The following is a 12,996-nucleotide window of genomic DNA, read 5'->3' on the forward strand; positions in this document are numbered from 1 at the left end:
CGGTTTTCCCTATGGGTGATTTTAGCTAGACGATGTCTCGGTCCATGCTTCGCAAGATGGGTTTTTTTTTCGGAACCGTTTTTTGCAAGACAACGATTTTGACAGCTGAGTTCGTCCTTCTCAAAATGGTTTTTTTAGGGACGGTTTTTCACAAGACGACGATTTTGAAAGCTTCACAAGACGGTTTTCCTATGGGCGATTTTCGCAAGACAATGATTTTTTCCCCATTGGAGCACATTAAATGGATTTTAATGCATTCCAATGGGGAACCGCATTTCGCACGACAATGTTTTCACAAGACAGCGATTTTCGTGGAACGAATTAACATCGTGGTAAGCCTCGGATGTTCACTTTTCCATTCATAAGTGTCTTGTGGCTTTCTAAGCATTCAAGCTAATATTCAATAAGCTGCTCACTTGTTTTCTGCCTCTATCTAAGAGCTTAGAATTCATCTTGAGGCAGTCAAAGGCAATAGTCCCTGGTGCATCATCTCTTCCTTTCAATCACTGGAACTGCCAAGTTCCAGGTGAGGACCCTGCACTGTCTACATCATTTTCTGGCAGAGGTTCTGGAACTTTGGGTCCTTGTCAGGAGAAGTCCTCCTGCTGGAAACTGGAAATCTGTGCAGCAGGAGTAAGATTTGGAGGCAAGTAAAGTGCAGGCAGAGGGACTTCAGTAGAATAGAAGTGAGCACAGCTGGGTTTCATTCTGTTCACCAGAATTTACGAAGTCTTTATCATCTTATATAAGCACCTTCCCTCCATGTCTGCCAAGCATTTTATGGTGAAGAGCAGCCAAAAGTGGTCCAAAGGTAGAGTTTCAATTACACTACCCTAGGTTCGTATTTTGTTTAGTGTGTGATATTGGGTATTTTGTTTTATGTGTGATGTTTGGTTTTGGAGAAGAGTTTGGTGTGCCTTTTCTGGTAATCAGCACTATGTATCTGTAGTTAGGCAGCAGTAGTTCTGTATTGATTAGTCTAAAACAGGAGTCCGGGGTTTCGCTTTAATGCACTGTTAGGAGAACCAAGCACCAAAGAATGAAAATCTGAATGAATAATTTTTACAATCAGATCAAATATTTCTGGTTTTGCATTTTTATTTAGAACACTCGCTTCCCAACTTAGTCTCAAAAACTGAACCCACCAAAGGAAGCTAAGATAGCAGTGCATTCTCGAAGGCTTTCTCAGCCAGGATCTGCTGCTTGCTGTGGTTTTTTTGGGCTCTTTGGCTGTGTTCTGAAGGTTGTTCTTCCTGACGTTTCGCCAGTCTCTTTGGCCGGCATCTTCAGAGGACCGGAGTAGGAACTCTGTCCATGCTCTGTTGCTGTTTGTTGGAAAGTTGAAAAATACTGAAAAATACAGCTTGCAAAAGGTCAACGAACTCTACCCAGCCACAAGGACCAGGCATCATTGCACAAAAAATACCAGCTAACGAAACCCATCAATCACAGTGACAGATAATCTCTCCCCCTTATCACAACAAAAACATGCTGATCACCCTATCTCCTGAAAAGGACAAAAACTGTTCCCACAGCTATAAATACTCAACTATCCAACAAACAGCAACAGAGCATGGACAGAGTTCCTACTCCAGTCCTCTGAAGACGCCGGCCACAGAGACTGAAGAACAACCTTCAGAACACGGCCAAAGAGCCCAAAAAACCCACAACAAGTAAGATAGCAGATTAAACGCTATTATAAAATAGTTATGCTACAAAGGAAAAATCGCAGAATAAAAACAAAAACACAGAGACCAGAAAAGGGGAGGGCCCCCCGCAGGCTTGAATCATTGTCAAATTGTCCTGCCAAAACAAAAATATTTTCAGTTACTGATATAACACCATGAGGGAAAAGGTCAGAGCAATTCTTGTCTTTGGGAAGCTGAAAGAAAGCCCTTTCTTTCATTATTTGTCCAGATAATAGGTTTAGAATGATGTCAGTGTCCAATAGAATTTGCTGCTGTTGAGTCCTAAAGCCATTAGGATTTTTTCTCTACTGTTCTTGAAAGCCACAGGAAAAAAAAATGCTGTGTCTCCACTGTGATTCCCTTGACATAATTTCTTTTCTCAAATATGGACTGGCTCATTTAGTGTTCAAGGGCTGTGCGTTACCTGCAGCTGTGAAGTAATTGCTGGCAACCTCTGCTCATGGCAGCACTAAGGAGTTAAGCCTTTTCATTTAACAGAGGACTTGGCTTTCCTTTAGAGTCAGTTAATCCACTGTGAGTGACTATGTAATGACTCATTTTGCATTAAAACTGCATTTATACAAGTATTTCTGATGATGCAAATTTTATTGTCACCACCATCAGTATTCAAGTAGCCAGTCAGGACTCGTCCTCCACACTGTTCAATTACAGTAAATAAGTAATAAGGAACACTTCAAAAGAGAGACAGAGAAAGAAAGAGAATAATTTGAATTTTTGATAGTCCTCTTTTGACATTTTAAAATGCAGCTTTGATTTTTGTGTGTTCTGACAACAAGTGAAAATATTGCTTCAAGATGAGCTAGCAATGTTTATGTTATAAATATGACTTGAAGACTATGTTAGTTTCATAACTGCTCTGATGAGAGAATGGGAACTTCATGTCCCTATTAAATAGCTGCTGTGATCACAGAACAGTACATGTAACTTAACAAAATTATATGTTTATTTAATATTTGATCTTTGTTTTCGATTTAATCAAGCAGGTCAGCCAGTTGGTCTCACTGCATTTGTATAAACATGGCAGACTTGTGTTAACCAGTTAGGACATACAGTGGTGCCTCGCTTAACGATGTTAATTTGTTCTAGCGAAATCGCTGTAGAGCAAAAACATCGTAAAGCGAAATAAAAAAGCCCATTGAAATGCATTGAAAACCGTTCAATGCGTTCCAATGGGCTGAAAACTCACTGTCCAGCGAAGATCCTCCATAGGGGCAGCCATTTTTGGTGGCTGTAGAGCGAGGAATCCATCTAAAAACACAGCGGGGAGCCATTTTGAGCACCTGGTGGCCATTTTGAAAACCCGACGATCAGCTGTTTTGATTGTCGTAATGTGAAGAATCGGTTCCCGAAGCAGGGAACCAATCTTCGCAAAGCGAAAAAACCTCATTTTAAAACATTGTTTTGTGATCGCAATTGCAATCGCAAAAAAATTGTCGTAAAGTGGATTTGTCGTTATACAGGGCAATCGTTAAGCGGAGCACGGCTGTATATGGGACAGGGGTGTGGGAGGAAGACACCAACCAAGCAAGAAGCTCTAGTGCTACTCCAAGTGAAAACTGTATTTTCTCCAGGCATATATATTACAAGCCCACAAATGTGGATAGGATGGTCCTACATGTATCTGAATACTGGAAGTTCCCTGCTCCTTATGTATATTTTATGGCCATGTTCTGTCTGTAACGCCTCAGAATGTAGACCCATAGCATTAAAAAAAATTAGCATTTGGAGATAATTTAAATCTGACACCCTTGCTGAAAGAAAGAGGTTTTATGGCCCGGAGGTTTCTTTTTCAGTCAGAGTGAGTTCTGCCTGCAAGAAGCTTATTTTTCCTTGTTATATTTATTGAGCACTTCATGGGACTTGTTGAAATACTAGGTGGGTAATGGAAGATTCAAGTATAACAACACTGTTGTGTTAGCACAAGGCATCTAATTTTAGGACACTTGAAACAGACTTGCTCAGTGTTTGCCAGATTATGTCACATAGTATAAATGGGGAGGTGGTCTATGCTGAGATCAGAGTAGGGAATGTGTAGTTTTCCAGATGTTGAACTAAGCTGCATTACCACTGGTGAAGGATGGTGGGAGTTGCAGTCTAACAACATCTGGAGGGCCGCAGATTCATCTTCCCTGGTCTGTTATTCATGCAGTAAAGGGCTTGGGCATTCCACAAACAAGCCACATTCCCTGCTTTGTCTTTCTTGTATTTACTGTTCAATACAGCTTAAGGCTTGTGTTGTTCTGGCCTGCCATAAGCAATCCATATCAGTGGCAGGCTCTGTCGCGCCTGGAGGAGCATATCTAATTTGTACGGGGAATTGTGTCAAGTGGTACAGTTCTTGAGTGGGAAACATGCCACAGGGAAGCTGATCTCCTTCACAAGTATAATGCCTACACTGTTTCTGTGCTGGAGCAGATGTAACGGGTAGAAAGAAGCTTACGCTGTTAAGGTGCTGTTCTTGGGATCTGAGCATCTTAAGTGTAACTATAGTCCAGAAAAGTTAGTTTTTTTAAAAAAAGGAAATGGGGGTGGGGTTTAAGCAGCCTTGCTTGTCCAACACCTAGCAGGTATGCTAGACTGCAGGTTCCATCACCCGCCAGCCAGAATGGGCAAGAGTGATGAGGATTTCTGGATACCCCATGTGAAGGGTGTCCCATTGATGAAGCCTGATCTGCTTCATGGATTGCTATAACATGCTGTATGTGGGGCTGCTTCTGCAAAGTGTCCTGAAACATCAGCAGGTCCAAAATGTGACAACCTGATTGCAAACTGGGGCTAGTTACAGGGATCACATAACCCCCCTGTTACCGAAGCTCCCCTGGCTGCCAGTCTGTTTCTGTGTACAAGTCAAAGGGCTGTTTCTAACCTACGCAGCCCTGAACAAGTTGGATCAAAGCCGTCTCAAGGACTGTGTCTCCTTTTATGAGCCTGCTCTGGTGCTAAGATCATCATAGGAGGCCTTTCTCTTCATCCTACCAATTCTCAGGTGCGATTGGTGGGGACATGGAAGCGGACCTTCTCTGTCGTTGCCCTCAGACTCTGGAACTCCCTGCCACAGGAGGTCAGGCTGGCCCCATCTTCATTGTCCTTCAGTGGGCAAAGACTTTCCTCTTCAGGAAGGCTTTCCCTTAGTTTGAAAGGAGGTTTTAAATGGATTTTTGTACTTTCTTACTTTTGCCTGTGTTTTTGGTGTTGATTTTTTAAAAACCATTTTTAGTGTGATATTTCTTTGATTCTTTTGAAATATTTGTATATTTATTGTTTTTAACTTTTAAATATTGTCTTCTAATGATGTATTGAGGATTGAGATGTGTTCATTTTAAAGGTGCCACAGAATTCTCTTTGTAGATATTGTGTGTTCAAGGGGCTTAAGCTCTTGATATTTTTAAATGGTTTAGGACTAGGTTTTGAAATGCATCCAAGAATATTGAAGGAACTGGCTGAAGAGATCTCAGAACCACTGTCTTTTATTTTCTTGATATCATGGAAGATGAGTGAAGTTTGGATGGTTGGAGGAGGGTTAACATTGTCCCTGTCTTCAAAAAAAGGTTAAAAGGAGGAATCTGGAAACTATAAGCCAGTCAGCCTGACATCAATCTCAGGGAAAATTCTGAAGCAGATTATAAAGTAATCACACTACAAGTACATTAAATGCAATAATAACTAGAAGCCAACAAGGATTTGTCAAGAACGAATCCTGACAGATTAATCTGATCTATTTTTTTTATTGAGTAACCTCTCTGGTAGATGGTGGGAATGCTGTGGACATAGTATATCTTGTCTTCAGCAAAGCCATTGACAAAACGTGTGGATAACACGAGTGTCAGGAGAATGCACAGTTGGTTACAGAATCATACTCAGATAGTGCTTATCAGTGGTTCCTTCACAGACTGTGAGAAGATAACAAGTGGGAAACCATAAAACTCACTTGTGGACCTGGTGCCCTTCAACATTTTTATTAATGACTTGGATGAGGGAATTCAGGGAATACTTATGAAACCTGTGGATGACACAAAACTGAGTGGAATAAGTAATACCTTGGAAGACAGGAACAAAATTCCAAAAGATCTCTCTAGACTTGAGCACTGGGCTGAAAACTACTGATTGAAATTTAACAGGGATAAGTGCAAAATTCTATAGCTTGGGGAAGAACCAACACAAAATGTGCAATTACAAGAAATTGGAATTGTTGTACATCTCAATTTGAATATGAGCCATCAGTGCAGTTTGGCTGGAAAAAAGGCCAATGCTATTTTAGGCTACATTAACCGAAGTAAAATCAAAATCCCATGGAGTACTAGTCCCCTCTTTTTTCAGCACTAGTTAGACCTCATCTTAAGTAGTGTGTTAAGTTCTGGATACCGCACTTCAAGAAGGATGCTGAGAAACTGGAGCAAGTTCAGAGGAGGGCAACAAGAGAGATCAGGGGATTGGAAACCAAGCCTTTGAGGAAAGATGGAAAGAAATGGGCATGTTTTAGCCTTGAGAAGAGAAGACTAAGGGGAGATACGATAGCACTTTTCAAGTACTTGAATAGTACTTGAATAGTCATACAAAGGAGGGGTAGGATTTGTTCTCAGTCATCCCAGAGTGCAGGGTATATAATAATGAGCTCAAGTTACAGAAAGCCAGATTTTGGCTGAACATCAGAACTTTCTAATTGCTACATCAGTACAACAGTGGAACTAATTACCTCAAGAGGTGGTGAATGCTCCAACACTGGAGGTATTCAAGAGAAACCTAGACAACCACCTGGCAGATATCCTTTGATTTGTATTCCTGCGTTGAGCAGGGGGTTGGACTGTGTAGCCTTATAAGCCCCTTCCAACTCAATTATTCTATGATTCTATATTATGTGGGGTAGAATTTTCATACAGTTAATGTCCTTTAGTACAAGGGACATGGTGGCGCTGCAGGTTAAACTGCAGAAGCCTCTGCGCTGCAAGGTCAGAAGACCTGCAGTTGTAACATCGAATCCATGTGACGGAGTGAGCCCCCGTTGCTTGTTTCAGCTCCCGCCAACCTAGCGGTTCGAAAGCATGCAAAAATGCGAGTAGATAAATAGGTACCATCTTGGTGGGAAGGTAAACGGTGTTCAGTGTCTAGTCATACTGGCCACATGACCACAGAGGATTGTCTGCGGACAAACACTAGCTCCGTGGGTTGGAAACGGAGATGAGCACCGCCGCCTAGAGTCAGACACGACTGGACAAAAAATTGTCAAGGGGAACCTTTGCCTTTACCTTTTTACTAGCACAAAGGGCACCAATCCAGCACAGAGTCAGTCATACTTGATTCTAGTGATTATATACCGTATTTTTCGCTCCATATGACGCACCTCTCCATAAGACGCACCAAATTTTTAGGAGAAGAAAACAGGAAAAAATAATCTGTTTTCTTCTAAAAATTGGTGAGCCTTATGGAGAGGTCCGTCTTATGGAACACACCCTAGGACCCTTTGGAGGCTCACCCTGCCCCTGCCAGGGTCAGAGGGGGCGAAATTGCCACCTTATGGGACTCTTCTGAAGCTACCCAAGGCTCCCTCTGACCCCGGGGGGGCAGGGTGAGTCTCTAAAGGGTCCTGGAACACACCCTAGGACCCTTTGGAAGCTCACCCTGCCCCCCCGGCCGGGCCAGAGGGGGCGAAACTGCCACCTTCTGGCACTCTTTTGAGGCTTGGGAAGCCTAGGGTGTGTTCCAGGACCCTTTGGAGACTCACCCTGCCCCCCTGGGGTCAGAGGGGGCGAAATCGCCACCTTCTGAGACTCTTTTGAGGCTTGGGAAGCTTCAGAAGAGTCCCAGAAGGTGGCGATTTTGCCCCCTCTGACCCCCGAGGGGGCAGTGTGAGTCTCTAAAGGGTCCTAGGGTGTGTTCCAGGACCCTTTAGCGACTCACCCTGCCCCCCCGGGGTCAGAGGGGGCAAAATCGCCACCTTCTGGGACTCTTCTGAAGCTTTCCAAGCCTCAAAGAGTTCCAGAAGCTGGCGTTTTCACCCACGCTGGCCCCATGGGGTGTGGTGGAGGGAGCGTTGCAAGGGTCCGAGTGAGCCTTCCAGGACCCTTGCAACACTCCCCCACCTGGAAGCTGGCAATTTTGCCCGCGCTGGCCCCGTGGGGAGTGGGGGGGGAGCATCGTAAGGGTCTTCGCTCCATAAGACGCACAGACTTTTCCTCCTTTGGGGGGGGAAGTGCATCTTATGGAGCAAAAAATATGGTAAATGGTTTTAAGCATGCATTAAGTCATACCAGATTTTGGGCAGTATGTTTTGCCACATTGTGATGTGTATTATCATACAGTTGATCTACTCTATTTTGCTAATAAGTATCAAGTCATGCTACATACAGGCCAAAATCATGGGGCATCTCTCATAAATATTGTTACAAATATCCCTTTGCCTATACCTCTTAACCCATTGGCTACTTTTGGGTAATCTCGAGACATGTCTAGAAATGCAAAATCCCATTTTACCTGCACAGGTAGGCACCCCTTCTCTTCACCACTTTCTTAACTTTGGATTTCTGATTAGCATCTAATTTTTCTGGAGGGGCAGCTGAGGGTTAGTGAGGCCAGGACCTCAGTTTCTATCCTACATGTTACATTTATGTCTTGGGGCTTGTGTGGTGTATTGTGGAGGACAACTCTGTATAGTTTCACTTAACTGGGACTTATTTTTGGGGTAGGGCTTATATTATGAGCATCCTGAAAAATCCTACTAGGGCTTATTTTCAGGTTAGGTCTTATTTTGGGGGGAAACAGGGTATGCATAGTATTGTCCTGAAAATGTAGCAAAACAGTGGTAAACAGCATAACATCTAAACTTACCCTCGTTTTTAACTTTGAGGGAAAGCAGGGCCTGAAGAACGTCATGTTTTCTCCATGTGGTTGCCTTCAAAGTATTAATGAGAAAAGAGAGGCTGACAGTTGTAAATAAGTCTCGCTCTTGAGCGTAGGTGTGGGGCACAAACACACTATCCCATTTTGTAAGAAACAGCTGCCAGTCCTAATGGAAATTGCCAGTTCTGGAGGGAAAAGGTTTTCATACTTACTGCACATGGGTTTAATTTTGTGTTGTGTATATGTTTTTAATTTTGATTTCTATAGTAATTAGGTTCACTGGGAAGTTCATAACATTATGTTATAAACTGCCCAAAGTGGCCTTGGCAGCCAGATGGGCAGTATAAAAAGTCAAATAAATGAATGATTTAATAAAAATGTTTTTTTTTAAAAAATTAATAAATAAAATGAAAAGTATTACTAATACATTGTAACTGGTGTATGTATAGTTAATTATTTAATGGTTAATATAAAAGCTGAGAATCAGTCTTTAAATAAATGAATTTTAAATGCATAAATATAAAAAGAGGGAAAAAGCTATTTTGCAATGTGTGCATTTGTAGGTGATTCCCACTGGAGCAGAAGACTTGCTTCCCCCCTTCTCGCGCCTTCCTCTGATGCAGCCGTAGCTTCTTCATTCTTTTTTTAATACTGGCAATAAAAATGTAGCAAAATCAGCCGTTAGAGGAGACCAGACGAAACGTCTTCGCCGGCGTGCCTTTCCTCCTGTTTTCCGAGAGCTCTCTTGCACCGTCCTTTGCCCAAGTCAAAACTGCCGGAGGGACAGTTGTTGTACAAGGAGCAGTGGGGGCTACTGCAAATATTGCTTAGCAACCGTGCTCTTGAGGGAGCGTTTTTTTAGGAGAAGAGCCAAGGGAGTTATGCCTAGGAGCGCTGGCTTGGCTTCGCATGGCTCAGTGTGAGGGAAGAGATGAAAAAAGTTCTTTCCTGTCAGGGTTACCATTCCAGCTGCCAGCAGAAAAGAAGCTTGCCGTATTGACACTGATTACAGCTGACAAGGGAATGTATGAAAACAGGAAACCTCTCTTGCCATGTAGGAAGGCAGGGAGACATGTTCACAGAGGTAAGTTTCCCCCCCCCAACGCCACACAATACAAATTGACCGTGGCTATTCGTGGTGTTTTCTAAGAGGGGAAGAGATTTTGGGGTGGGAGGCGAGGCAGGTTGTGGAGGGGTAGAAAGAGGAAGCTGCAGCCAGATGTCGTGTTTACTCCCATCTATAAATAGCCAATGGAAGGACGTCTTTGTGAGAGGGCCATCTGGCTTGAGCAAACAGGTAGAAACGAATTCCCTGCTTAAGCGGTTCGTAAACAAGGATGGCTTTAGAGGCAGAGGCAGAGCTGCGCCACTCCTCCTGATCTTCCTTTGTAAATAACATGGCAGATAATTGATAGGCTTCAGGTTTGGATGCCTTTACCATCCGTTTACAAAAAGCCGAAGAAAATTGTGCAGATAACCCAGCAAAAAGTCGATCAGTTAGGCAGGGTTGCTACCTATTTAAAAAGTGGATTCAAATAAAACAGAAGCTGTTTGCTTCCAGGGAAGTGTGCTCTAATAGAAAGTTTAACTTTGTGTGAAGATTTCTGCTCATGCATGTCACTGTTTTGACATGGGAAATCCACACCGTAAAGGGAGCAAGTGGCTGGTGATGTGCAGATGATACAGACTTTACATTAATTTCATGCAAAAATGTCTGAGTTATTCTTGAAGTTGTTTCCATTGTGACCCTCTTCTGAAAGAATGTGCCCATTATGGGATGTATGGCACAGTAGAGGACAGTCACTGCTAACTTCAAAGTTAATTTTTCTTTTTGGTTGAGTCTAGGGGGAGCAAGCAACCACAAGGATATTGTGTTGTTGCTGAGAAATTTCAAACAGATGCAGAAGAATTTTGGTGATACATTGATTCATGTAGAGGGGCGTGTGGCATCAACATGACCACTTTCTGGGAGTATTTGAAACTGCAACAGAAATCAAATCATGGTAGGCACAGTCGAAGTCAAGCAGGTAAAGTAGAATAGAGCAAAGTCAAGAAAGCTCCCTTCCGCATAGGGCAAATGAAGACAGTACCTTGGATAGTTCCAACTATTCCTGCTAGCTGAGATTGTCCCTATTAAATAAAGGATATCCCTATTTTCTCTGTGCTGAGACAACATATACTAGCAGATGTTGTCTCACCAGAGTTATGTCCAACTGATACATGATACTGGCTATGAAAACCTGTAGCATGGTTATTTGTCAGGTCCATTGGACTGTTAAACAGCTTGACCTGATTTTTGTCTTAGACATTGAGGAGGCTGGATCAGGGAGTGTCTTTTGGGAAATCATCCTCTGAGTGAGAGAATGTTGACAAAGCTGGCTCCTGGATAGGAGGAAACAGAAAAAGAACATACTCTCATTCCCCCGTCCTTATTGTCATTAGAGTCCTATGCTGCGTGCTGAAAGGCCTAAGGACCAAAGGTTGTTTACTTCCCTTAGGTGTGCACACTTCCTTTCTGCTTCCAGATGTGCATGCATTTCTTATTTTGTGGATAAATCTGTTGGACAGGAATTGATGTTGAACTAGGGTTCTTCTTCATGGCCTCTGTGAATCACACCCTGGGTGATTCACGCCTGCGCGGAGCCTCATTGGAAGATTCTAGAGCTTCTGTGGTAGCAATGAACACATTAGAATATGCCCCTCCCCACCCATATAAGCACCTTGGCGCCAAGCGTCCTCTTTCAGCAGTCATGTTGAGAGCCTCATAATTCTGCTTCTGTGAGTAAAAGAGAAAGAGAGCTTATTCTTGATTCCTTCCAATTCTCAATCTTTTTCTTTTAAATTATTAGATTAAACTCATTATCATCAGAGATTTTTTTCCCTTACCCCTCACTTGGCCTCCAGCTGCAGCACCCCCCTTCAATAATCGGTTTTTCTCCTCAGTTATTTGTCCTATTCATGGCCCCTTTGGGCCCGTTTAAGCAGTGTGTTGTCTGATAATAAGATCCCACTTTACGGCGGACATGCTAAGTGCCTTTTCTGTTTGGGAGAACAACATCAAACCTCCTCCAATAGCCATTGCAAAAATTTTAAGCGTGGAGTTCTTCGATCTCGCCTCTCGAGGCTAAAACTCCGACTTTGGGAACAATCCTTACAACCAGTTCAAATGGCCCAACCTCCCTGTAGGGCCACTTTCCAAACCAAAGTAATGGAAAAAGCCGTTACTGAATCATCAAAACAACGTCTGTCGGCTACACCAGCTAATTCCGATTCTCCATCTGCATCGTCTAAGACCTCGAAGACACACAAATCGAAACCCTCGATACAGAAGTCCTCGATTTTGAAAACAACTTCTAAACATCAGAGACCTACTGAAACTGCTCCAGCTCTGGGGCCTGTTCCTCCTAAATGAGCTAAACAGTAATCCTACAGACATCCAACAACTCTCTGAATCGATTTCAGTCGGATCTCCCTCAGATGACGAGAGACCTCCATCCCATCAACCCTGTTCTCAGTCTCCGGAATGGGATGATAGAGTCGACTGACTAATGTCATCTCCTCCCAGTCCACAACCTTCCATTTCTTCCAGCAATCCTTCGGTTATTCCATCAACCGAGGATTCCCATCCTAAATGGCTCGACACCATTCCATATTTGATGCCCTCAGATCGCCCGCCAATCCCTAACCAGAACTGTCGACATCAACAAACTCGACAGCTCGCTTCATCGCGTGTGGTTCAATCCCACGTTCAGCATGCACATCAGGTTGACATTTGCCCCGACCAGTGCTCTGCTTGACAAACTGCACTGACTAGTTGACTAGGTGTTTTACCCGGTTCGATAATACCATCTAGTAGTCGGCCTACTTCTCGACAACCATCGGTGTTGAGGCGGCCACGTCACCGAAAGGTTCCTATACCTCAACCTGCTCCCCACTTGGTATAGAAAAAATCTCGAAACATCTTGCAGATTTCATCCACACGTGAGGCTTTTGCAGCCCCAGCTTCTCAATACTTTCCTACTACAATAGATGACGGAAATCACTCTTCACACTCGGCATCGCCAGTGTCCATTTATTCTACTGCTATGCCATCGCATCAGCAACCTCCATTTCAAGATAGCAGAGATACAGGCTCTGATATCGACGATCCTCAATATCCATCCTGGTCCATGGACGCATGCTCCATTTCATTACAGCAACACAGTTCCTGTCCTCTGGTAAATCCAAGTCATCGACCCCGGCACCGTTACAACACCAAGCTCAACACCAAGGTCCATCCCTACCAATCAAGGTCCGTTGACGCTAAACCACCATCTTTCGATGTCGACAGATGTCCATGGACATGCCTCCTCTATCTTTTCTGACTCTTAACTGGCAATACTACGAAATTCAGCCTCGCAACATCGAAGTCAATTGACAGTCCATCAACTCCAGATGCGACCTTGATGGCTCT

General features: G+C 43.4%; 1 protein-coding gene across 9 annotated transcripts in view; it reads left to right on the forward strand.

The window, feature by feature from the left end:
• Positions 1-12,996, forward strand: part of AFF1 (ALF transcription elongation factor 1) — a 168,289-nt gene that overhangs the window by 79,293 nt on the left and 76,000 nt on the right. The gene's annotated exons all lie outside the window — the stretch shown is intronic.

The sequence above is a fragment of the Pogona vitticeps genome, chromosome 5 (assembly GCF_051106095.1).
Source record: "Pogona vitticeps strain Pit_001003342236 chromosome 5, PviZW2.1, whole genome shotgun sequence".
NCBI lineage: Eukaryota > Metazoa > Chordata > Lepidosauria > Squamata > Agamidae > Pogona > Pogona vitticeps.